This window comes from Carcharodon carcharias, chromosome 1 (genome assembly GCF_017639515.1).
Source record: "Carcharodon carcharias isolate sCarCar2 chromosome 1, sCarCar2.pri, whole genome shotgun sequence".
Taxonomy (NCBI): domain Eukaryota; kingdom Metazoa; phylum Chordata; class Chondrichthyes; order Lamniformes; family Lamnidae; genus Carcharodon; species Carcharodon carcharias.
This window is the reverse complement of record NC_054467.1, coordinates 162,322,215-162,348,497: the sequence shown is the minus strand read 5'-3', so window position 1 is coordinate 162,348,497 and position 26,283 is coordinate 162,322,215. Positions and strand designations below refer to the sequence as shown.

At 44.2% G+C, this 26,283-nt stretch overlaps 1 long non-coding RNA gene across 1 annotated transcript; it reads left to right on the top strand.

Moving 5' to 3' along the window:
* Positions 1-158: 158 nt before the first annotated feature.
* On the top strand, positions 159-25,978 carry LOC121282891. Its single transcript, XR_005944144.1, has 2 exons — positions 159-551; positions 24,858-25,978. It is a non-coding gene; the product is annotated as an uncharacterized LOC121282891 (long non-coding RNA).
* The last annotated feature ends 305 nt before the right edge of the window (positions 25,979-26,283 follow it).

Below are 26,283 nucleotides of genomic sequence, written 5' to 3'. Positions count from 1 at the left end.
CTATTTCAGCATGTTAGTGAACAAGTAATTTTTCTTTAACTCACTTTTTGAATGATGTTTTATAAATTATGTTATTGAATAAATGTCGGCGTTTACCTAAATTGGGGCAGTTACTGAAACCAAAATAAAATGCTGCAGATAGTGGAAATCTGAAATAAAATCAGAAACTGCTGGAAATAACAGCTACTCTGGGGAGAGGAATCTGTTTCATCAGAATATTAGAGATTTTAACAAGTTTTAAGCAGTTATAAGGAGATGACGAACACAAAGAGGTCAGTGTGAAAGAGGAGGGCAGCAGAGATGAAATGAGAAAAGGGATGATGGTGGAAAGCAAAAGGGGATGGTAAAGGGACAAGGAAAAGAAACAAAAGATGGGTCCAGAGGAGATGGAAAGAGAGACCTGGGGGAGGAGCCTCACTGATCTGTGATCGGGCAGAGTCTGCACCAACAGGAAAAACAAGCCAGCAGCACCGACTCACTCTATCTCAAAGCTGTCCTTGTCCCCAGTTTCAACTTCTCTCCGACTAGGGAAAACAATCGCCTCGTGTGGGGTGAGTATACTCATAAATTAAAATGAGTAAACTATAATGTAAAACTACATCAACTGAGCAGTACAAAAATCTAAAGGGATTTGATAATTTATCAATAAATACAATCAGTGGTCAACTAATTATTCAGATCTAAGGTATAAAGTTAAAATTAAATAGCAAGGAATAAAGGTTCTGAATTTTCAGTAAATTAAAATAAGGTATATAGATCATGAGTAAAGTAAATTTCAATATTCGTAGATGACACAAAAATTGGAAATATTGTGAATTTTGAGCAGGATAGTGATAGACTTCAAGATTACATAGACCGGCTGGTGTAATGGGCAGACATCTGGCAGATGAAATTTAATGCGGAGATATATGAAATAATACATTTTGGTCGGAAGAACAAGGAAAGACAGTATGAAATAAAGGATACAATTATAAAGTAGGGGCAGCAGCAGAGGGATCTGGAGCTATTGTGCATAAATTGTTGAAGGTAGCAGGGAAGGTTGAGAAAGCAGTTAAAGAGGCCTAAGGGATCCAGGATTTTATAAATAGAGGCACAGAGTACAAAAGCAAGGATGTTATAAGAACATAAGAACTAGGAGCAGGAGTAGGCAATTCAGCCCCTCAAGCCTGCCCCGCCATTCAATATGATCATGGCTAATCTCACTTCGGCCTCAACTCCAATTTCTTGCCCTCTGCCCATAAACTTTCAACCCGTTACTAATTAAAAATCGGTCTATCTCCTCCTTAAGTTTATTCAGCGTCCCGGCATCCACTACACTCTGAGGTAGTGAATTCCACAGATTCACGACCCTTTGAGAAAAATAATTCCTCCACACCTCTGATTTAAATCTACCACCCCTTAGCCTAAAACTATGGCCCCTCGTTCTAGAATACCCCACAAAGGGAAACACCCACTCCACGTCTACTTTATCTATTCCCCTTAGCATCTTATATACCTCAATTAGATCTCCCCTCATCCAAACTCAAGTGAGTATCGGCCTAAACTGCTCAATCTCGCCTCATAAGACAAGCCCCGCATCTCTGAAATCAATCTAGTGAACCTCTTAAGAACTGCCTCCAATGCAACTACATCCTTCCTCAAGTAAGGGAACCAAAACTGTGCACAGTACTCCAGGTGCGGTCTCGCCAATGCCTTGTACAGTTGCAACAATACTTCCCTATTTTTATAAAAGCACAATACTGCGGATGCTGGAAATCTAGAACAAAAACAAAAATACCTGGAACAGCTCAGCAGGTCTGACAGCATCTGTGGAGAGGGACATAGTTGATGTTTTGAGTCTGGATGACCCTTCATCAGAACTAAGGCATATAGATTTTCATCTCATTTCTATATGTCTTAGTTCTGATGAAAGGTCATCCAGACTCGAAACATCAGTTGTGTCCCTCTCCACAGATGCTGTCAGACCTGCTGAGTTTTTCCAGGTATTTTTGTTTTTGTTCCCTATTTTTATACTCTATTCCCTTAGCAATAAATGCCAAAATTCCATTTGCAAACCTTATTACCTGCTATACCTGCATACTAGCTTTGAGCGATTCATGAACAAGGACACCCAGATCCCTCTGCACTGAAGCATTCTGAAGTTTCTCTCCATTTAAACAACGGTTATAAAACACAGCACTGCTTTAATTGGAGTATTGTATCCAAGGGCAGAATTTTCTGTCGGGGGGCTTGTCCGGGCGCATTTGCGAGCGGGCAAGTTCCTGATCGGTGGACCCGATCGGGGGCGTGCTGCCATTTTATGTGGGCAGGCCAATTAAGGCCTGCCCAGCATGACGGCCGTCCTGAAGCGCTGTGTGGGCAGGGGGAGAGATTCCCTGAACAGGTCTGTACAATCTTTCACGCATGCGTGAAAGAGCCCACAATTCTCCCTGAGGCAAAGTGCTGCCTCAGGGAGATCGCTTCAACTTTAAAAACTGTGCTGAACAGAGAAGAAAAAAAATTGACATGTCCCCTCATGTGACACTGTCACATGAGCTGGTACGTGTCAATTACTTGAATGTTAAAACTTAATAAACTGTTTTAAAACCCTCATGAAACCTCATCCCGCCCTTGAACGAGTTTTCATGCTTTTTGGAAGCCTGCTTGTGCTTCCGGCAAGCCCGCCAACCGTAAGGTTGGACAGGCAGCCCTGACAATGACCTCAATTAGATAATTAACAGGCCTTAATAGGCCTTTGACAGTTTGGCTGCGCGCCCGCCGAACTGAAAATCTAAATGACGCGGGGTGACGTCAGGACGCATGGCCAACATCAACCCGCGTCATTTTACGTGTCAGTGTGCAGGGGCGGGACCCGCACGCCAACTGGGAAATTCTGCTTCGATTCTAGGTACCACACTTTAGGAAGAATGTGAAGGCTTTAGAGAGGGTGCAGAAAAGATTTAGGAGAATGATTTTGGGGATAGCTGCATGTTCGTAGAGAATTAAATTCACAACCTTTGGAATGAAGAAGTTTCTTCTGATCTCAGTTTTAAATGGCTGATTCCTTATCCTGAGACTGTGACTCTGTGTTCTGGATCCTCCAGCCAGGGGAAACATTTTCTCAGCACTTACCCAGTTAATCAGTTTAAGAATTTTTTATAATAAAAGCAAAATACGGCGGATGCTGGAAATCTGGAGCAAAAACAGAAAATGCTGGGAAAAACACAGCAGGTCTAACAGCATCTGTGTAGAGAAAAACAGAATTGACGTTTCGAGTCCGTATGACTCTTCTTCAGAAGCAAAGGGAAGTAAAAATGTGATAAAAGTTATACTGTTTAAGGGGGGATGGAGCAGGTGAAGCTGGATAGAAGGCCAGCGATAGTTGGGGCAAAGGAGGGATTGCCAAAGATGTCATGAACAAAAGGACTAAGGGGTGTTAATGGTAGTGGTATTGGCTAAAGGAGGTGCTGATGGTGGCATTAAGGTCAGAAAGCAGAATGTGGTAATAGCAGGACAAGGGTAAGCACTCTGGAAAGAACAACGAACAAATGACAAAAACAAAAATAGCTGTAAAGTGCCTAATTGGAAGATGAGGTGCTGTTCCTCCAGTTTGTGTTGGGCTTCACTGAAATATTGCAGCAGGCCAAGGATGTACATGTGGGCATGAGAGCAGGATGGGGTGTTGAAATGGCAAATGACAGGAAGGTCTGGGTCATGCTTGCGGACAGACCGAAGGTGTTCCATAAAGCGGTCACCCAGTGTTTGGTCTCTCCAATGTAGAGGAGGCCGCATTAGGAGCAGCGAATGCAGTAGACTAAATTGAAGGAGGTGCAAGTGAAGCACTGCTTCACCTGAAAGGAGTCTTTGGGCCCTTGGACGGTGAGGAGGGAGGAGGTGAAGGGGCAGGTGTTGCACCTTCTGCGATTGCATGGGAAGGTGCCCCCCTCCCCTATCCTCACCCCTTTTTTATCCCCTTTTCAATATTCAAATTCCTTTTTCCCTGCACCCCTGCACATTGTTTCTATTTAAATAATCATCTAATGCCCTCTTGAATGCCTTGATTGAACCTGCCTCCACCACACTTCCAGGCAGTGCATTCCAGACCCAAACCACTTGTGTGAAAAAGTTTTTCTCACGTCACATTTGCTTCTTTTGCAAATCACTTTAGACCTGTGCCCTCTCGTTCTTGATCCATTTACGAGTGGGAACAGCTTCTCCCTATCTACTCTGTCCAGCTCCCTCATGATTTTGAACATCTCTATCAACCTCCTCTTAGCTGCCTTCTCTCCAAGGAGAACAGTCCCAACCTCTCCAATCTATCCTCATAGCTGAAGTTTCTCATCCCTGGATCAATTCTTGTAAATCTCTTCTGCATTTTCTCCAATGTGTTCACATCCTTCCTATAATTCGCATCCAGAACTGTACACACTACTCCAGCTGACGTCTAACTATTGTCTTACATAAATTCAGCATAACTCCTTGCTCTTGTACTCTATGCCCCTATTAATGAATCCCAGGATACTATATGCTTTATTAACTGCTTTCTCCACCTGCCCTGCCACCTTCAATGATCTATGCACATATACATCCAGGTCTTTCTGCTCCTGCACCCCCCTCAAATTTCAATCCTTATTTTACATTGTCCATGTTCTTCCGACCAAAATGCATCGCCTCACACTTCTCCGCATTGAACTTCATCTGCCACCTATCTGCCCACTCCATCAACTTGTCTATGTCCTTTTGAAGTTCTACACTGTCCTCCTTGCAGTTTACAATACTCCAAAGCTTCCTATCATCTGCAAACTTTGAAGCTGTACCCTGCACACCAAGATGTAGATCATTAAAGCATATCAGGAAAAGCAAGGGTCCCAATACTGACCCCTGGGGAACTCCACCTTCTCAAGGGCAACTAGGGATGGGCAATAAATGCAGGCCCAGCCAGCAAAGCTCACATCCCGTGAATGAATTTAAAAAAATTACCATCACTGAATCCCCTGTCATCAACATACCGAGGTTACCTTTGACCAGAAACTGAACTGGAGAGTTTTCATAAATACTGTGGATACAGTGAGTTAACTCAGCTCCTGACTCCCCTCCAGCCTGTTCACCATCTACAAGGCACAAGTCAGGATGTGATGGAATACCCTCTATTTGCCTGGAGAGGCAAATACCTTGGCTAGTACTCTGGGGGAGGGTTTAAAGTAGAGAGACAAGGGATTGGGAACCTGAACAGGGAGACACGAGAGAGGGAAACAGATAGAAATGAAAGACAGAAAAGTAAAAAGCAAAAGTGGAAGGCAGATGAAATGGGCTAGCAGCAAATAGGGTCATAGTACAAAAAGAGATGTGTAAAAAGACAATTCTAAAGTCACTGTATCTGAATGCACAAAGCATTTGCAATAAGATAGATGAATTAACAGCGCAAATAGATATAAATGAGCATGATATGATTGTGATTACGGAGATATGGCTGCATGGTGACCAAGGCTGGGAACAGAATATCCAAGAGTATTCGATATTTGGGAAGGACTGGCAAATAGGAAAAAGAGGTGGTGTGGCATTGTTCGTTTAGGATGAAATCAGTGCAAAAGTGGGAAAAGATATTGGCTCAGAAAGTCTAGATGTAGAATCAGTCTGGGTGGAGCTAAGAAGCAACAAGGGGTGAAAAATATTAGTGGGAATTGTCTATAGGCCTCCAAACAGTAGTGGTAAGGTAGGGGATGGTATTAAACAGGAAATTAGAGTTGCATGTAATAAGGGTGCTAGAGTAATCATGGTTAATCATTTAATCTACATATAGACTGGGCAAACCAAATTAAAAATAATACTGTGGCAGATGAATTCCTGGAGTGTGTACAAGATGTTTTTTTTAGACTAATACATCAAGGAACCGACTAGGGAATAGGCTATCCTAGATTTGGTTTTGTGCAATGAGAAGGGGTTAATTAATAATCTTGTTGTGTGGGTTCCTTTAGAGAACAGTTACTGTAACATGATACAATTCTTCCTTAGGTTAGAAAATGAAATAGTCCAATCCGAAACTAGGATCCTAAATCTAAACAAAGGAAATTGCAAAGGTATGAGGCATTAGTTGGCTAAGGTAGAATGGGGAACTTAATTGAAAGGCATGATGGTGGATAGGCAATGGCTAATATTTAAGGAACGAATGTATGCATTGCAACGGTTATATATTCCTTAATGGCGCAAAAGCACAACAGGAAAAGTGGCCCAACTATGGCTAAGAAAAGAACTTAAGGATAGTATTAGATCCAAAGAGGAGTCATATAAAGTTGCTAGAAAAAATAGCAAGCCTGGGGATTGGGAACAGTTTAGAATTCAACAAAGGAGCATCAAGAGATTGATTTAGAGGGGAAAAATAGAATATGAGCGTAAATTTGGAAGGCACATAAAATAGGGCTGTAAAAGCATCTATAAGTATGTAAGAAGAAAAAGATTGGTGAAGACAAACATAGATCCCTTACAGTCCAAAATGGGAGAATTTATAATAGAGAACAATGACAGAGCAATTAAACATCTACTTTAGTTCTGTCTTCATGGAGGAAGACACAAATAACTTCCCAGAAATGCTAGGGAATTGAGGGTCTTATGAGAAGGAGGAACTGAAGGAAATTAGTATTACTAAAAAAACAGTGCTGGAGAAATTAATCAAACTGAAAGCTGATAAATTCCCAGGGCCTGATAATCTACATCCCAGGATACTAAAGGAGGTGGCCATGGGAATAGTGATGCGTTGGTTGTCATCTTCCAAATTTCTGTAGATTCTGGAACAGTTCCAGCAGATTGGAGGGTGGCAAATTTAACCTCATTATTTAAAAAAGGGAATTACAGACTGGTTAGCCTAATGTGAGTGGTGAGGAGGATGTTAAGAGCCTTCAATGCGATTTAGACAAGTTGAGTGAGTGAACAAATACATGGCAGATGCAGTATGATATGAATAAGTGTGAAGTTATCCACTTCGGTAGAAAAAACAGAATGGCAGAATATTATTTAAATGGTGGTAGATTGGGAAATGTTGATATATAAAGGGACCTTTATAGGAGTATCCTTGTAAACCAATCACTGAAATCAAGCATGCAGGTGCAGCAAGCAGTTAAGAAGGCAAATGGTTGGCCTTTATTGCAAGAGGACTTGAATACAGGAGCAAGGATGTCTAACTGTAGCTATACAGGGCCTTGGTGAGACTACACCTGGAGTATTGTGTGCAGTTTTGGTCTCCTTGCCTAAGAAATACTTGCCATAGAGACAGTGCAGCGAAGGTTCACCAGATTGATTCCTGGGATGGCAGGATTGTCATCTGAGGAAAGATTAGGGCGACAAGGCCTGTATTCACTGGAATTTAGAAAAATGAGAGGGGATCTTATTGAAATGTATGAAATTCTGACAGTGCTGGACAGACTGGATGCAGGGCTGATGTTTCCTCTGGCTTGGGGTTCTAGAGCAAGGGGTCACAATCTCAGGATACGGGTAGGCCATTTAGGACTGAGATGAGGAGAAAATTCTTCACTCAGAGGGTGGTGAACCTGTGGAATTCTTATTATAGAGACCAAGTCACTGAATATATTTATGAAGGAAATAGATTTCTAGACACTAAAGGCATCAAGGAGTATGGGGAGAGCACAGGAGTACGGTGTTGAGATAGAGGATCAGCCGTGATCATATTGAGTGTCGGAGAAGGCTCGAAGGGCCGAATGACTTACTGCTGCTCCTATTTTCAATGTTTCTGAGTGCAGCTCATGCTTGGGCCTAGGACATTGCCTTGAAGAACCCCTGCAGCAGCATCCTTTCTTCCACCATATCACAGAGCTTCTCTTTTGCTCTTTCCTCTCTTTCACTGCTTCGCTACTTGCTTAAAACCTGTTGCATCTCTAACTTACCAGTTCTGACAAAAGGCGATATGTTAACTATATATATATATGATACATAGATATGTTAACTCTATTGCCAATATTTTCTGTTTTGTTTCAGATTTAATCCTGCAGTATTTTGCTTTTGTGTTAGAATAGTTGGGTCTGGTGATGCCAAAGGGTTGAGCTGTGGGGCGTAGGCATGTGATGATGTGGACGTGGAAGTACTTGGTCTTTTGATGGAGAGCATATGGTGTCAGAAGCTTAGTTCAGGGTTGAATAGGATGCTACAGCCTACTTCAACCTTAGCCAACAGCTGAGCAGAGGGATGTATTCAGTGACAAGAGAATGGAGTTTGAATATAGCTTGAAGATGATGTCTTTGGTCTTCCCAAAGTGTTAACAGGTGGAAAATGCAGCTCATCCAGGACTGGATGTCAAAGAAGTAGTTAAAGGGTCACAAGAGATGGGGAAGAGGTAGAGTTGGTGTCATCAACACACTTGTGGAAGCTATGATGTCACCAAGAGCAGCATGTAGACAAGAAAAAGATAGGATCCTTAGAGGATGGCAGAGGTAATGATGTGGGATAGGAAGATAAGCCATTGCTAGAGATGCTTTGGTTGGATAGGTAAACCTGGAACCAAGTGAATGCAATGGCAGAGCTGGACAGTGAAAGAGAGGTATTGGAGGAAATTGGTGTGCCTGAAAAAGTTGAAGGCTACAGTGAAAAAAGAGGGATTATGCATCACAATCAAGGCCTGAACAGCCTTGACAAGGTGGATATCGAAAAGATGTTTCCTGTTATGGGTGAATCCAGAACCAGGGGGCACTGTTTTAAAATTAGGAGTTGCTTTTTTAGGACAGAGATGAAGAGAATTTTTTTTTCTCAGAGGGTTGTGCAACTTTGGAATTCTCTGCATCAGAAGGTGTTAGAGGAGGTCATTGAATATCTTTAAGGTAGGTAGATTCTTGTTAGGCAAGGAAATCAAAGGTTATCGGGGTTAGATGGTAATGTGGAAATCGAAGCACAAGAAGATCAGCCATGATCTTATTGCATGGCGGAGCAGGCTCAAGGGACCGAGTGGTCTACTCCTGTTCCCTATTTCTTATGCTCTTATGTTCATAGTGACAGAGGATGTCATCTGATTAGGACCATTTCAGTACTGTGGCAGGGACAGAAATCTGATTGGAGAGATTCAAACATGGAGTTGTGGGAAAGATTTGGGAGACTGGAGATTGGTAGTTTGCAAGGACAGAAGGGCCAAAGATGTGTTTTTTGAGTGGGGGGGTACTGGTGGCAATTTTGAAACGGTGAGGGACAGTACCTGAGGAAAGGAAGATTAAAGCATTCGCTAGTATGAAGGATAGTGAGGGAATTTGGTAGATAGAATGGGATCAAAAGAGAAAGAGACAGATATAATGAAAAAATTAAGCTCAGAGAGAACAAAGGAAGGTAGGAAAGAAACTGGAAATTATACATGTTCATGCTAGGACAGGGAGAGCCTTGGGAGTTGGTTGGCTTCCTGGGAATGGGGAAGGAGGAATGGGGCAGAGGCAGCTGAACAGATGTGTGATGTTTGTTTTTAACATTAATGCTTTTTTGTAAAAGGACATTTTAGTTAAAAAGGAGTGTTGTATAAAAAGCCTGACAGCAGGGAGTGCTAAGTCCTGGATGTATTGCCCTCTGGTGTAGAATAAGAAATAGAAGAACCTTCTGTTTTTTTATACAGGGAGTTGAGGTTCAGAAGCAGATAGCTGTGTGCACGTGTGTGTGCATGTGTGTATTCTTAATTGTTAAGAAGTGACAGAACACTTCAAATGGCGATGAGCGTGGGATCATCATTATTAGGGACTTTAGAGGCTTTTGATTCAGCTACTATGGACTTTGCAGTTTTTGTCGAGCAAATGGAACAGTTTTTCATTGTGAATGAGATTCAAGAGGAAAAGCAGGCCTCAGTGTTTCTTAGTCATCAGAATTAAAAATTTCACTTTACTGAGAAATCTTGTTACGCCTGACAAGCTAGCAGATAAAAGCTTTAAAGAGCTTGTGGACATTTTGAAAAAGAACTTCCCAGATCAGCAACGATTGCCAAGAGATTCAAGTTTCACCGAAGAACACAGCACGAAAGTGAGTTAGTTTCCCAGTTCCTGGCTGCGTTGAGAAAATTAGCAGAACATTGTGACTTTAAAGGTTACCTGAAAGAAGCTTTGCATGATCGCTTGGTTTATGGGCTAAGAAATGAAAGAATTCAGCGTAGATTGTTAGCACAACAAGAGTTAAAACTGAAGAAAGTGTTTGAGATTGCACAAAGCATAGAAAAGGCAGAGAACCAGGCTGGAGATTTGAAAGCACATTCTAACAATGCCGAAGTTAAAATAGTAAAGTCTGGGTATACTCGCTTCCAAACCTGTTACCGCTGTAATGGAATAGGACATAATGCAGAAGCCTGTAAGTGGAAAACTGCTGATTGTTGCTACTGTGGAAAAAAGGACACATACTACATGCATGTAGATCAAAGGCTGATCACAGTAAAGCATTAACCGCCAAGAAAAGGGCATCATGAGGAGCACACAGACAAGTCACGTTTGAAAATGAACAGGCAGTTTGAAAAGATGCATTCCTTGGAAACAAAATACAAAAGTAATGGGAGTCCAGATGAGAAAGAAAGTGGAGCTAACAGCGACAATGCAGAAGAGCATTTGTATTGCATTCAGTCTGATCTGAATCTAGGTGAAGGACTAAAAGTTGGCATTGCCTTAAATGGTAAAATGGTTGAAATGGAGGTTGTCACTGGAGCATCTGTTTCAATTGCTTCAGAGAAGACATGGGAGAAAATTTTCAAGAAATGCCTATTGGAAAAAACCCTCCTCCAGCTTAGCACCTACACTGGTGAGCCTGTGAATATACTTGGAAAAATGTCCATTCAAGCTAAATATGGGGCAGGCTTTTCCAGTCGGTGAGTGGGGGCGGCGCCTGCTCGCCGATGCGTCAAACAACGCGGGGATACGTTGGGCGTGCATCCCAAAGTCACCCCTTGTCATTTAGGCTTTCAGTTTGGTGGGCGTGCAGCTGAATTGGCTGTGCGCCTGCCAAACGGTCAGTGGCCTATTAAGGCCATTAAAAGACTAATTAACTTGATTGATGGACCTGCCCATCCAACCTTAGGGTTGGCAGGCAGGCCAGGAGCCTCGGTGGGCCTAGAAAAAGCATGAAACCTCACCCACAGGCGGGATGAGGTTTCATGAGGGCTTTTAAATGTTTAGCAAATGTTTAAATAAAAGTTAAGGACATGTCCCAACTCATGTGACAGTGTCACATGAGGGGACATGTCAGGGAAAGTTTTTTATTACCTTTCTGTGAACTTTTGAATCAGAGCCGATCTCCCTGAGGCAGCACTTTTCATTCCCGGCTGAGGGAATTCCCCCCCCCACCGCCTGCACAGGGAGCGCATAACGCTTCCTGGCGGATGTCATGCAGGGCGGGCCTTAATCGGCCCGCTCACGTAAAAGGGTGGCACTCCCCCTGACCGGGGGCACTGATCAGAAGGCCGGCCACCAGCACCTGCTCCCGCACATCCCTCCCAACGGGGGGGAAAATGTTCCCCATGGAGATCAAGTAGCAATATATCATAGTGAAAGGGGATCGTCCATCACTTATAGGATGAAACTGGCTAAAAGAAATTTGGTTGGACTAGAATAAAATAAATAAAATGCATTGCAACCCCATGTTGCAGTCCTTGTTAGATAAGCATATTGTTGTTTTCAAAGAAGGCCTTTGAGTTTTTAAAGACATTGAAGCCAAACTTGCTGTGAAGGCTGAAGCTTCTCCAAGGTTCTTCAAATCACGTTCAGTTCCCTACTCAATGTGACAGAAAATCGAGCAGGAACTAGAATGACTTGAAAACTTTCAGATAATTGAGAAAGTTGATTGTGCAGAGTGGGCAACTCCAATTGTCCCAGCTGTGAAGTATGATGGGTCTATCAGAATATGTGGTGACTATAAAATTACTATTAATCCTTTCCTGGAAGTGCATCAGTATCCACTTCCAAAAATTGAGGACCTGTTTGTTGCTCTGAGTGGAGGTGATATATTCACAAAGCTTGACCTATCACAGGCATTTTTGCAAATGCAGCTGAGTGAAGATTCCAGGAAGTATATGCCCATCAGTGCACACAGAGGTCTATATCAGTACAAGCAACTACCATTCAGAATCGTGTCATCACCAGCCTTATTCCAGCAGGCCATAGACAAAATACTGCAGGGCCTCCCTGGTGTAATCTGCTTCCAAGATGACATGCTCATCACTGGGAAAAACCTCCCAACTCATTTAGAGAACCTCGGCAGGGTCCTGTGTAGACTGGAAAAATGTCGCATCTGCTGTAAGAAATCCAAATGCTTGTTCCTGAAGCCCTCAGTGAAGTACCTGGGACATGTGATCGACAAAAACTGGCCTCTCAACCTCACCCAGAAAGGTGGAGGCAGTGGTGAATGCACCAAAAATGTTAAGGAGCTTCATTCATTTTTGGGGCTTGTGAATTACTATGATAAGTTCATTTCCTGTTTGGCTACCAAGGCAGCACCACTGAATAATCTGCTGAAGAAGAATGCAAAATGGGATTGGTCAGAAGTCTGACAGAAGTTTCAAGGAACTCAAGCAAGAGCTCACTTCTGCTAAAGTCCTGGCACATTTCAACGAAAAGTTACCTGTCAGCCTGGCTTGTGATGTATCTGGATATGGTGTTGGACCTGTCATCTCCCACACATTTCCTGATGACAGTGAAAGACCCACTGCATATGCCTCATGCACATTGTCCAAGACAGAACAAAATTATGCCCAAATTAAGAAGGAAGCTCTTGGACTAATCAATGGAGCCAAGAAGTTCCACGAATATTTGTATGGGTGTAAATTCACTTTAATTACGGACCATAAGCCTTTGACTTGGTTGCTTAGCCCGAAGTCATAAACCCCAACACTTGCTGCTGCACGCCTACAAAGGTGGGCACTGATCTTATCTGCTTATATTTTGCTCGACTGAGAATCATGGAAATGCGAACACACTTTCCAGACTTCCATTACACCACAGCTCCACAACCCAAAGTGAAGTCATTGCTTTCAATGTGAACCAGACAGACATGTTACCTGTTAAAGCAGAGCAAATTCCACTTGAAACGCAGGGGGATGCTGTGCTCCCCAAAGTTTACCTGTACACAGAAGGGTTGGTATGTACTTCAAGAAGTGACTACTGAGCTTAAACCTTACTACGTGAGTAGATTTGAGCTGACTCTGCAAGACAGTTATTTGTTACGGCGAATCAGAGTTGTTATTCCTCCAAGATTCCAAACACAAGTATTAGAAGAGCTTCACCTCAGTCACATGGGAATTGTCAAAATGAAAGCATTAGCTTGTCTACATGAATGGTGGCTACACCTGGATAAAGACATCGAAAGCATGGCCAGTGATTGCCTTCCATGCCTAGAAATGAAGTCTTTTTTTTTGCAAAAATATACTTTATTCATAAATCTTCAAAACCATTTCGAACCATTTCAAAATCACCATTACAAAAATACAATCAGGTTCAACTTTTACAACATGAATCACAAGGTGTATCAGTACAAACAATGAATATTACAATCATTGGCAGACATTCATTTTAAGCTGTACAGCCTGAGGGGCTCTAAACAGTTCCCAGTCCCTCAGTGCACTGTGGCAGAAAGGTCTTAGGCAGCGACCCTTCCCCATTGTGCCTTTGCGGCGGCTGCCCCAATCTTAACTGTGTTCCTCAGCACGTAGTCCTGGACCTTGGAATGTGCCAGTCTGTAACACTTGGTCGGGGACAACTCCTTGCGCTGGAAAACCAACAAGTTTCGGGCAGACCAAAGAGCGTCTTTCACCGAGTTGATGATCCTCCAGCTGCAGTTGATGTTTGTCTCGGTGTGTGTCCCTGGGAACAGCCCGTAGAGCACAGAGTCCTGTGTCACAGAACTGCTCGGGATGAACCTCGACAGAAACCACTGCATCTCTCTCCAGACCTTCTTTGCAAAGACACCTACAAGGAGGTGAACAACGGTCTCTTCCCCACCACAGCCACCTCGAGGGCAACGTGTAGAGGGGGTGAGACTGCTGGCATGTAGGAAGGATCTTACAGGGAGGGCCTTTCTCACCACCAGCCAAGCTACGTCTTGGTGCTTGTTGGAAAGTTCTGGCGATGAGGCATTCTGCCAAATGACTTTGTCAGTCTGCTCAGGGAACCATCCCACGGGATCCACCCTCTCCTTTTCCCTCAGGGCCTTTAAGACATTACGTGCCGACCACTGCCTGATGGATTTGTGGTCAAAGGTGTTTCTCTGCATAAATTTTCCCACGAGGGACAGGTGGTACGGCACGGTCCAACTACTTGGAGTGTTCCGCGGCAGCGTGGCCAGACCCATCCTTCGTAACACTGGGGACAGGTAGAACCTCAGCATGTAGTGACACTTGGTGTTTGCGTACTGAGGGTCTACGCACCGCTTGATGCAGCCGGACACAAAGGTGGTCATCAGTATGAGGGCGATGTTGGGCACGTTTTCTCCCCCTTTATCTAGAGGCTTGTACATCGTGTCCCTGCGGACACGATCCATTTTCGACCTCCAGATAAAGCGGAAGATGGCTCGGGTGATCACCACCATACAGGAGTGTGGAATGGGCCAGACCTGCGCCACGTACAGCAACAGCGAGAGTACCTCACACCTGATGACCAGGTTCTTACCCGCAATGGAAAGGGAGCGTCGCTCCCACATGCCCAGTTTCCTTTTCACCATAGACACTCGCTCCTTCCAGTTTCTAATGTGTGCTCTGGTCCCTCCGAACCATATCCCCAGCACCTTCAGGCCATCAGCCGTGATAGTGAAGGGGACAAAGGATCGGTCAGCCCAGTTCCCAAAGAACATGGCCTCGCTCTTCCCACGATTTACCTTGGCTCCCGAGGCCAGTTCGAACTGGTCGCAGATGTGGATCAGTCTGCGCACCGACAGCGGATTCGAGCAGAAGACGGCGACATCGTCCATGTACAGGGAGACTTTGACCTGAGTGCCTCCACTGCCTGGGATCGTCACTCCTCTTATGCCCAGATCCTTCCTGATGGACTCAGCAAAGGGTTCTATGCAACACACGAAAAGAACAGACGAGAGAGGCAGCCCTGCCTGACTCCAGATTTAATAGGAAAGCTATCTGATTCCCACCCATTGATAGAGACTGCACTACTGATGTTAGTGTAGAGCAGTTGGATCCAATTGCGAATTCCCTCCCCAAACCCCATTTTGGAGAGCACGTCCACCATGTAGGTGTGCGATATTCTGTCAAAGGCCTTCTCCTGATCCAGGCTGATGAGGCAGGTGTCCACACCCCTGTCCTGCACATAGGCAATCGTATCCCTGAGCAGCATGAGGCTGTCAGAGATCTTCCTGCCCGGCCCAATGCAGGTCTGGTCAGGGTGAATCATCAATTCCAGAGCGGATTTGACCCGATTGGCGATGACCTTGGACAGAATCTTATAGCCCACATTCAACAGTGAAATGGGTCGCCAATTTCTAATTTCCTCCCTTTCCCCCTTGTGCTTGTAGATGAGGGTGATAATGCCTTTCCTCATGGATTCTGACAGACTGCCGGCCAGGAGCATACTCTCGTACACTTCTAGCAGGTCCGAGCCGATTCAGTCCCACAGAGCCGAATACAACTCCGCCGGCAAGCCGTCGCTTCCGGGAGTTTTACTCTTCTCGAAGGACTCAAGGGCCTCAGTCAGTTCGTCAGGAGTTAGCGCTTTGTCCAGACTCTCCCGTGTACTGTTGTCTAAGACCTCCGTGATAGAGGACAGGGAGGACTGGGAGGCTGTACTGTCTGTGGGCTTCACGTCGTACAATCCGGCATAAAAGGATTTGCTGATCCTCAAAATGTCAGACTGTGATGATTTTACTGAGCCATCTTCTTCCTTCAGGCTGCTGATCACAGAGCTCTCTCTGTGTACCTTTTGGAAGAAGAGACATGAGCATGTCTCGTCCTGCTCCACGGAGCGGACTCTGGAACGGAAGATGATCTTGGAGGCCTCCGAGACAAAGAGCGAGGCTTGCTGGCTCTTCACCTCTTGGAGTTCCTCCTTGACATCGACCCCCATCGACTGCAGCCGGAGCAGATTCTGCATGTTTTTCTGGAGTCGGGACATTTCCCTCTGTTCCTTTCTAGCTTTCTGGGTGCCTTTGAGGATGAAAAACCTCTTGATGTTTCCCTTGATCACTTCCCACCAGTGTGTCAGTGACTCAAAGTGGGGTTTCATGGTTCTCCAACCTTTGTAATCCCTCTTGAGCTCCTCAATGTTCTCTGGGGTCAGCAGTTTCACGTTTAACTTCCATGCCTCCCTGCCAACTCTCTGATCTTCCTCTAAGTGACAGTCAGCCAGTAGGAGGCAGTGGTCAGAGAAGAACACCGGCCTGACGTCGGTGGATCTGACTGCGAATGCACAGGACACAAACAGGAAATCTATCCTGGAACAGATGGACCCGTCAGGCCGCGACCAGGCGTATCTACGCTGCGCTCCATCTGCAGGGTTGCTGAAGACGTCATGCAGCTTGGCATCCTTTACTGTTTCCATCAGGGATCTGGACGTAGTGTCCAATCTGCTTTCGGCCCTGCCAGATCGTCCAGCCGCATCGATGATGCAGTTGAAGTCACCGCCCAGGATGACCGGCCTGGAGGTTGCCAGCAGCAGTGGGAGCTGCTGAAAAACCTCCAGCCGCTCAGCCCCTTGTGACAGGGCGTAGACGTTAATTAACTGGAGTGGAGCATTCTTGTACATTACGTCTGCTACGAGGAGGCGCTCGCCCACCACCTCCTTAACCTGGGAGACGGTGAAGTTGCCTCCCCGCAGAAGAATACCCAGGCCGGAGGAACGAGAGTTGTTTCCTTCCAACCAAATCGATGGCCCATGGGACCACCATCGTGACCATTGCCTGTAGGAGCTGAGGTGTGGTATCGCACACTCCTGCAGAAACAACAGGTCAGCTTTGACCTTGGCAAGGTAGTCCAAGGTTGCAACGCATCGCGTAGTAGATTTAATGCTACGCACATTTATGGATACAATCTTTACACCCATTTTAAAGCAGTTAGTCGCTTACCAAACCTGTTGTCTGTGAGAGTTCCAGACCTTGGTCTGCTCCTTCATGCCCGTAGTGTGCTCAAATTGCTTCACTTTGGATGGGCTGAGGAAAGCGTCCTGAACCTCCCCATTGGAGATGTTCTGCTCGGGTGGCATCTGGGGGTCCGTGCAGAGAGCGGGGTTTGAAATGTCCTCTGTTGGAGAAGCTTCTCCAATCCTCTCCCCCTCTGGGGCGTTGCTGCTCCCAGCTTCCCGGAGCTGGGGTGCGCTGAGCGCCTCACTGTTCCCAGATTCCTGGGGTTGTGGTACACTGGCCTCTTCGGGTTGTGGGCAAAGTTGGGGTGCGCTGGTCTCTTCATTGTCTCCAATGTTCTGGAGCTCGGGTGTCTCATCCTCCAACTCCCTAGCATTTTGCCGCTTCTTCTGTTGGCGCCGCCCTGGCCCTTCTTCGTCCGAAGAGCTGCTGCTCTTGTTATCCGTGTCGGATAGGAGACGCCTCTTGACTCTTGTCTGGGAAGTGGCTTGGTTTCTTTTTAGCCCCTTCTTCCTTTTGGCTATCTTCACCAGCTGCCACTCCCCCTGCTGCTTTCCCACTGCTGCCTCCTCCTCCTCCATTGATTCGCTCTCCTGAGGAGTGGGAGGTTCAGGGGGCCGTGCTGTTGGTTGGCCCTCTGTTGCCCCAATCTTTTCCTCCACCTTGTCTCTCTCTGTGTCCTCCTTTGTCCCGTTGTTCTCCCTGGGGGCCTTGGTAGTTGGAGTGACACAAGGCGTTTCTTCTGCTTCCCCCTCGTTGGCTTTGCCTGCCTGTGCATAAGTACGGCAACGTTTGGGGCAGGTCTTGTAGAGGTGACTTGCCTCGCCACACAGGTTGCAGCACTTAGCCTGTTTACAGTCTTTTGTCTGGTGCCCTTCCTGTTTGCAGTTCTTGCAGAGGACGGCGCTGCAGTTGGCCGCCACATGACCAGACTTGCCGCATGAGCGACAAAGTTTGGGTTGCCCAGCGTAGACAAGGTAGCCATGGCTTCCCCCGATAGCGAATCTGGAAGGGGGGTGGAAGACGGCTCCCTTACCGTAGGTCTTGAGCGTTACCTTAACCCGGCGTTTACATGTCCAGATCCCCAAATCATCTCTAACCGCGGTGCAGCTCCCAACCTTATCGAAGTACCTGGTAAGGAAGGTGAGCACGTCAGCGACAGGGATGAAGGGGTTGTACAGATGCACCGTCGCAACCCGTTCTCGTTGCAACGGCAGAGCAAAGAGCAGCTCCGCCGTCAGGATCTTCATTTCTGGCAGGTCTTTCTTTTCCTCAAACACCTTCAGGAGTTTGACGCAAGCTGCCACTTGCTTGAAAGTCACATCAAAAAAAAACTAGCGCTGGGGAAATCCTGTCGGCAGTAGATCTCCGCAGCCTCGAAACCACACAGCTTGAATAGGATCCTCTTGGTGAAGAAGGTCCTATCCATTCCTGTTCCTTGCTCGCTGCCCTTCACCATGACTCGGATGGTGTTAGGTACCCCATGGTAAGGAGTTCGACTGGTTATAGCCATTGCTCTTTCCCTGCAGAAACGTGATGGTCTCTCCCCTGCCAGGTAAGTAAGGTCTTAGACAGTGCAATTATCTGATAGAAAAAGCATCATCAGGTGAATATTAGAGAAATGAAGTCTTCTCTTTCACCTGCCCCATTACATCCGTGGGCTTGGCCTGACCACCCATGGCAGAGACTGCATATGGTCTTTGCCAGTCCACTTCGTGGACATACATTCCTGACTGTGGTGGATGCCCAAAGTGGCCTCATGTTATTCCCATGAAGTTGACTACTTCAGCAAAGACCATTGATGCTCTCCAGAATGTGTTCACTACTTTTGGATTGCTGGAGCAGATTGTGTCTGACAATAGCACAGAGTTCACACCATGTAAATTTCAAGCATTCCTGAAAAGCAATGGAATCAAGCAGATTCTCATCTCGCCTTACCACCCATCCTCAAATGGTGAAGCGGAGCACTTTGTCCAGACATTGATAACGGTCATATTGAAGGGGAGGATGCAAACAGGTTGGAATTTGAAGCTGAAGAACTTGTTGATGATGTATCGTAACACTCCACATTCAACAAAAGGCGTATCTCCTGCTAAGCTGATGTTTAGAAGATGACTGTGTACCAGGATGGATTTATTTTGTCTGGATTTGAAAGGAAAGATTGGATCAAAGCAGCTTGATCAGAAAAGGTCACATGAAAACCAGTAAACCAGCTCGTGAATTTAATCTGAATCAGTCTGCTTGGGTCTGAAATTACTGTGAAACACCAAAGTGGCTCCTGGAAAGAACCATCAAGTGTCGAGGACCACTGACCTATGATGTTAAATCTTCCTGTGGAATCTAGAAGAGATACACCGACCAGATCAGAGAAGCCAAATCCAAGGAACCAAATTTCCAGGGATCTCCAGTCACTGTGGAAGGTTTCTGGGAAACATCTGCTCCAGTTGGTGAAATCCGACTTGATTCAACTGATAAATTTGTAGCTGCAACTGCTGGACCTGAACAGAGACAAGTGGAGCAACAGAACCTTCCATTTCTAAGCAAACAAACTGAAATACCTAAGCCAACACTCCTCTCTAGACCGAAGTGAATATGCATAACCCTGACCGATTTGTTCCTGGCTAAACGGGGAGGAGATATGATGTTTGTGTTTAATGTTTATGCCTTTTTTTATAAGGACATTTTAGTTAAAAAGTGTTACATAAAAAACCTGACAGTAGGGTGTGCTAAGTCCTAGATGTATTGCCCTCTGGTATAGAATAAGGAATAAAGGAACCTTCTGTTTCTTACACAGGATGTTGAGGTCCAGAAGCAGATAGCTGTGTGTGTGTGTGTGTGTGTGTGTGTGTGTGTGTGTATTCTTAATTGTTAAGAAGTGACAAAACATTTCAAGATGGTTAACCTTTAGGGCAGAATATTACAGTTCACTGCTGGCGAGTTTGTAGGCGAGGAGGTCTGTTAAAATTCCTCTGGTGGCCTTTCCGCCGGCCACCCCCAACCTATCTGCTATTTTGTGTAGGGCGATGGTGGGCGAGGCCTAGGGTAGCCCACCTGCCCTTGCCCCAAATGAGATCCTTAAGTGGCCACTTGAGTGCTGCTTCCCTTTTGAGGCCAGTGGGAGGGGTTCAAGGACAGGGGAAGAAGCCTGACAGGTTATCCTGCTTGGAACTCAGCGACGGTTGGGAGGGATGAGGGTGGGGGGGTGGTGACCCTCCATTACTGGCCCCCTTTAGAAATTGGGTGCGCTCCTCCAAGCTCTGGGCCTCCTGGGTGCTCCACTCCCCTGACCTTCAAAGGACAAACCCCTATCTTCCCTGGGGCTCTCTTCCGTTTCCCCACTGCGGACCCCACAATTACTCCATCCTGGGGTGCTGGCACTTTCACTAGTGGGCCTGCTTGTAGTCCCAAGTGGCCATAGCTCCTCGGGCATTGCTGAAACTATAGACCTGCTGGCTAATCAGATTCGCGGACAGCTTTCTGTGGCAGGACCTCCTCTTGAGTGAAGGATGGAAAGCCCACCTCCAGCCAATTAAAGGTCCTCGTGGCACTAAATGACAGCAGGCACCCCTGATCTGTGGGGTTGCGTTCCCCACTGACTTCTCCGGTGGCAGGACGGAAAATGCCATCATCAGAACAATTCAGTCCTTAGTGGCGAAGGAGTTCATGAGCTCCTCACAATTGCTTTTGGAGGTGAGGGTAAAGGGGGCAGATAGAGGGATCTATGGAGATGGTAACAGAGAAAGGAGTTGGGGATTATCTTTGCTTTCCAGGATGATCCTGGTTCATTGAAACTGGAGCACAGGAGGCTGACACTTGGCCTGTGTTGCCTGTGCTAAATTCAGTTGCAGCTGTCTAATCCATTTCATTGCCTCCATATAAAGAGTGACCATTAAGGGACCAGAGTGCTGCCAACACTCAGAATTTTCCCTTTACAAATTAACCAACTGGCACAGAATCCCAAAGATGAAATGTGCACCAATTCTACAGGAGCAGAAGTTATAACTCAATTAAGTTTTTCATGTTTAATGCTTCGTTCAGTACTTAAGTGACATTAACGTAGCTCAATAGCATTGCTGTAATCAGACACTACGATTCAAAAAAATGCTGTTCTATAAAGTACTGGGATTATTTATGGGATATAAAGAGAAGAATTTTTCTATTTCAAACATCAAGAACGTTTGTAGGTCATTGTGCTTTTTTAAAATTTTCCTTTGGTGTGATCAGAGAATTACAAATCTGCTGGCCATCAACAAATATTATTATCCTTTTCCAGGTCTGTTTCTGCAAATGTGACTCTGTATGGCATCATCTCAGTCCTTCATATCCCTCTTACATAGTGACTGAGATGTAATGACCTAAATGTTACTGAACATCTGCTGAAAATACCCAAGGTGTAATACAGGAAATACAGCAAAGTTTAGACATTTTAAGATTTGTTGAAAACCAGGCCTCTTAATAGATACCCTCAATGTGAACACCAAATAGCTTGTTGATTATAATAGTTAAAGAATGTTTTAAAATCATCATAATTTAGGATTTGCATTTTGCATAAAATTTGATTGCAAAATATGAAAACAGCATGCACACATCTGGCTGAATTGCATCCAAAACCATTTTTGGGATGGGATAATAAAAGGGCTGGCTAAGGCATAATGGAATGGAATCAAAGAATTAAGACTGCTGATAATCTTTTACAGTAGTTGGGCATGACCAAACTGCGCGTGGGTGAATTTTAGTTAAGGACAATTTAAGGCTTTTTTAAAAAAACCAGACCAGTATTTGTACAATATTTCAAACTCTTTGGGTGTTTTCAAAATATAAAGAGTGAATTACATTTCTCAGAACGTAACTGATATATTGAAAAGTTTTGACCACAAAGTTGTTCAGCTGCTTATATCTCAATATAAACAGCATTTTATCAGTAATTTAATAGTTTTCATCATTGGTGTACGATTGAGTCAACCTTTGCAAATATGGAGTAATTGAATGGGGTGAGGTGCTTTAAAAAAATAAAACAAATGTACATTGAAGTTGTTTTTCCACTGTGACTACAGTATATTAGAAATACAGGAAGGTAATTTTGTAACAGAACAAAGCATAATGCATTGTGGTAACTAGTCACCCAATGTTACAAGAATATGCACACAAATTCTTTAAAACACAACTGATTAGGTTCAATCAATTTTGCATCACATGTATAGTATTTTAATGCTTTTATTAGGGGGGTAATTTCATCCTTAATGTCATCATTACAGCTAAACTTAATAAATTATAAAAATAAATTATCCCATGAGCTTATCTCTACTGGTTAACTGTAAATGGTTCAAATATTCAGTTAGTTTTCAAAAGACACTTTCCAAGTTAGCCAGTAAATGAAGCCATTTTGTTAATTTAATTGCCAATTACCCTTTCTGACTGCTGAAGGCATTGACTCTGCTGAGGGACAATATCATAGAAACAGGGTACCCTATAACACTATGCCCAAAAATAGCCATTCCTTGTAGAATGCTTCTGGAAATATCAACTTCATCAGCTTCCATGAAAAGCAGGCAGAAATTACACGCAAAACTCTAAATGTCTTTTCTCTTACCCAATGCTGACAGGCCTGCTGTACACTGACAGTATTTTGTTCTTATTTCAGATTTTCAGCAATTCTTCTTTTCTTTTTATCTCAGGCTATTTTTCATTAGAAAGCCGAAAGCCACATTTGGAAGCTCAGTGTTGGCAGACTGTTTGACATTTTGACATCACCAATTGAGTTTCCATCTGACAGCAGGCCAATAGGCAAGGATCAGCAATATTTCCCTCCCAAACTTGGGCACTATGTCTAATTGTAGCAGTTGCTGTTTTCCCAAATGATATCAGTCCAGCCACATCCAGTCATGGATGGTGGTGGTAAAAAACTAACTGGAGGAGGAGGCTCCACAAATTGCAACCATGTTCAGCTAAAGGTGCCAAGTGAATGATCCATCTAGCCTCCTCCTGAGGTCTCCAGCATCACAGCTGCTAGTCTTCAGCCAATTTGATTCATTCCACATGATATCAAGAAATGGCTGAAGACATTGGATACTGCAAAAGCTATGGGCCCTGACAACATTCCGGCTGTAGTACTGAAGACTTGAGCTTCAGAACTAGCTGCATCCCGAGCCAAACTGTTCCAGTACAGCTACAATACTGGCATCTACCTGGCAATGTGGAAAATTGCTCAAGTACGTCCTGTCTACAAAAAGCAGGACAGGTCCAACCTAACCAATTACTGCCCCATCAATCTACTCTCAATCATCAGCAAAGTGATGGAAGGGTTATTGGCAGTGCTATTAAGTATGTGGGCAGAATTTCAGCATTTTGAAAGCCAACAACAAAACGAAGAGGAAAACTGAGTGTGGCAAAAAGAACAAACCATGACCCGAACTGATAATACATGACCAGACATCCCACATGACAACAAATGCCCTACCTGCAGATCCCTCGTCAGCCGGTCAGAGGCTGGGAATTCTGTGGTCAGTAACTCAACTCCTGACTCCCCAAAGCCTGTCCACCATTAGAAAAGGCAGGAGCATGATGGAATAGTCTTCACTTCCCGGGATGCATGCAGCTCCAACAACACTCAAGAAGCTTGACACCGTCCAGAACAAAATGGCCCGCTTGACTGGGACCTCATCCACCACCTTAATCATTCAATCCCTCCACCACTGACACACAGTGGCAGCAGTGTGTACCCTCTGCAGCAACTCACCAAGGCTGCTATAACCTTCCAAACCCTCAATCACTACCACCTCAAAGGACAAGGGCAGCAGATGCATGGGAAGACCACCACCTGCAAGTTCCCTTTGAAACCACACACCATCCTGACTTAGAACTATATCTCTGTTGCTTCACTGTCACTGGGTCAAAGTCCTGGAACACCCTTCCTAACTGCAGTGTGGGTGTACCTATACCACATGAACTGCAGCAGTTCAGGAAGGTGGCTTGCCAGCACCCTCTCAAGGGCAATTAAAGATGGGAAATAAATGTTGGCCTAGCCAGTGACACCTACAACCCCATAATGAACAAAGAAAATGCAGTACAGGCTGGGATTGAATCTGAAACCTCAATCTGATTTGCAGTCACAGGTATCAAGGTTGGGTCAGTGTAAGCAGTGGGTCTGAAGGCTGTAGGCTCCAGTCACACTCCAAAGATTTCAGCACAATCTGGGCTCCCATTTTGGTGCAGAGATAAAGGAAGCTGCGATGTCAAGAGACACTGGGTCTGATTATAACTCTGAAAGTGGATGGGTTCTGAATGAGTTAAAATCTCACCTGCTGTCTTTGGCATGAGATGTTAAACTGAGGCCTTTACAGGTAGTAAAAGATTGCTTAGAACTATGCAAAAAAGGGCAGGAGTCTTCTCTTGGTGACTTAACTGTGTGCAGATTTGCTGCCTCATTTCAAAAATACTTCATCTGCTATAAAATGTTTTAGGACATCCTGAGGTCATGAAAGGTGTCATAGATATACAATCCCCAATCCTCTCAGCAGCTTTTTAACAATTTTGGTCTGAAAGATAAGCATTTTTGAAACTATGCGTATTTGTACATTTGAGTATATTTTCATCTATTAGCAAAAAAAAGACTTCTATACAGAATACATTTAAAAATATGCCCAAAAGATTATAAAAGCCTTGTTAACCTTTGAGAATCAGGGTGGAGATATATACAAAACATTCTCAAAAAGAGCTTAAGGAGGTAAGTAGTCTTTGACATGGCAGGTTGTATATGGACCATGGAACAAGTGATAGGCAAAAACATTCTTAAATTTCACTGTTTGATGTTCTTATTCTTACAAACGTATCTATACTTTTTTTTTGTATCTTAGGTTTTTAAAGCATTACTCCAAAGACTCAAAATATACTGGTAAATTTTGAGTATCTGCCAGACCCTTTGTAACTCATCAGTGGCTGTCCTCATGTTGCAATAGTGGAATGGGGCATCCCCTTGCTGTAGCACCTGCCTGATCATACTGGCCTTATCGAGGCAGGACCTGTTGCGGGAGATTCGGATGATGCCGGTGGTGGGCAGGCTGGAAAAGCCCACCCTGGGTGGTGACCTACTCTGCCAGGTCACCTTGCAGTTTGAAGACTATGCTCATTTGCAGAACTCTATATGACTCTGAGCTGACACTGGGAATATGTAATTACTGAAAAATAAAATTAATTTTACTGTCATACAAGATGAAAAAAATACTTTTGGTTGGCAGCAATAATTCAAAGTAATATTTTATTTTTAGTTCATGCTTGGGTCTGAACCGCAATTGGGAGTGTGCTCACTGATGGATTATAAAATAAAATAATTAATTTAGCAGAGTTCTTGATAATTAATTGGCAGATGTTTCAGATTTTTCAGTATTTCTTCAATCATTTTTGAACCTCTCATTAATTAAAAGTAGTTCTTAATCCTCCATATAATTTGCTATGTTCCAGTTTACTGGGCAGGCAGGCAAAACTATTCCCTGCCTAATGCCAATACCATCCCCTGAGCTAGGAGATTTAACTGAAAGCCTGCAATGAACCTCATTTTAAACTTTTCTCCCTTACTATTAAAGTGCCTGTTCCTCTCTTCAATTTTTCTTGATGGCATGTCTGAAACTGGGAACTCACTATGTGGAGAATCGTGGGAATGTACCAACACCCTGCCACTTGCTCATACTGGAAAATTAGTTCTCAGCTGCAGAACTAAATTAAAATAAAGCAATGTCTTCATACATACAGTTAATTCTTCTTCTCATTCGAAGAAAATATTATGACTATCAAGTACCCTTTAGTTAACACTTGCCTAATTGAGACCTTTCATCCAATAAAATTTGATATAAAATAATCGTGTGTGCTATTTCCTTGAATTGAAATTATAATCCACCAAAATACTCTCAAAAAATATTGCTCTATTGTACAAGCAGTGATTAAGCAGCATTGTGAATGAATTAAATTTTTATAAACCGTCTCTTAAGGCTTCTGCAATTTTATAAAATGAATTCAACTAAACAGGATTAATTTAGGAAAATAAAAGTGACAATTTGTACCTTTCTTCCCAGCATATTTTGTGTTTCAGCACAATGAGCAGTGAAAACAGTACTTTATTACAAGCAGCAGTTCCAGTTATGAAAATATCATTTTTGTAAACATTGCCAATATTAAGTGATTAACATTCCAGTTGAGGACAATTTAATATAGTGAAATAGATAAAGGCTAATGACGTTCAAAAGATTTGAATTGGCAGACTCCTTTAAGTTCACTACATATATGGTT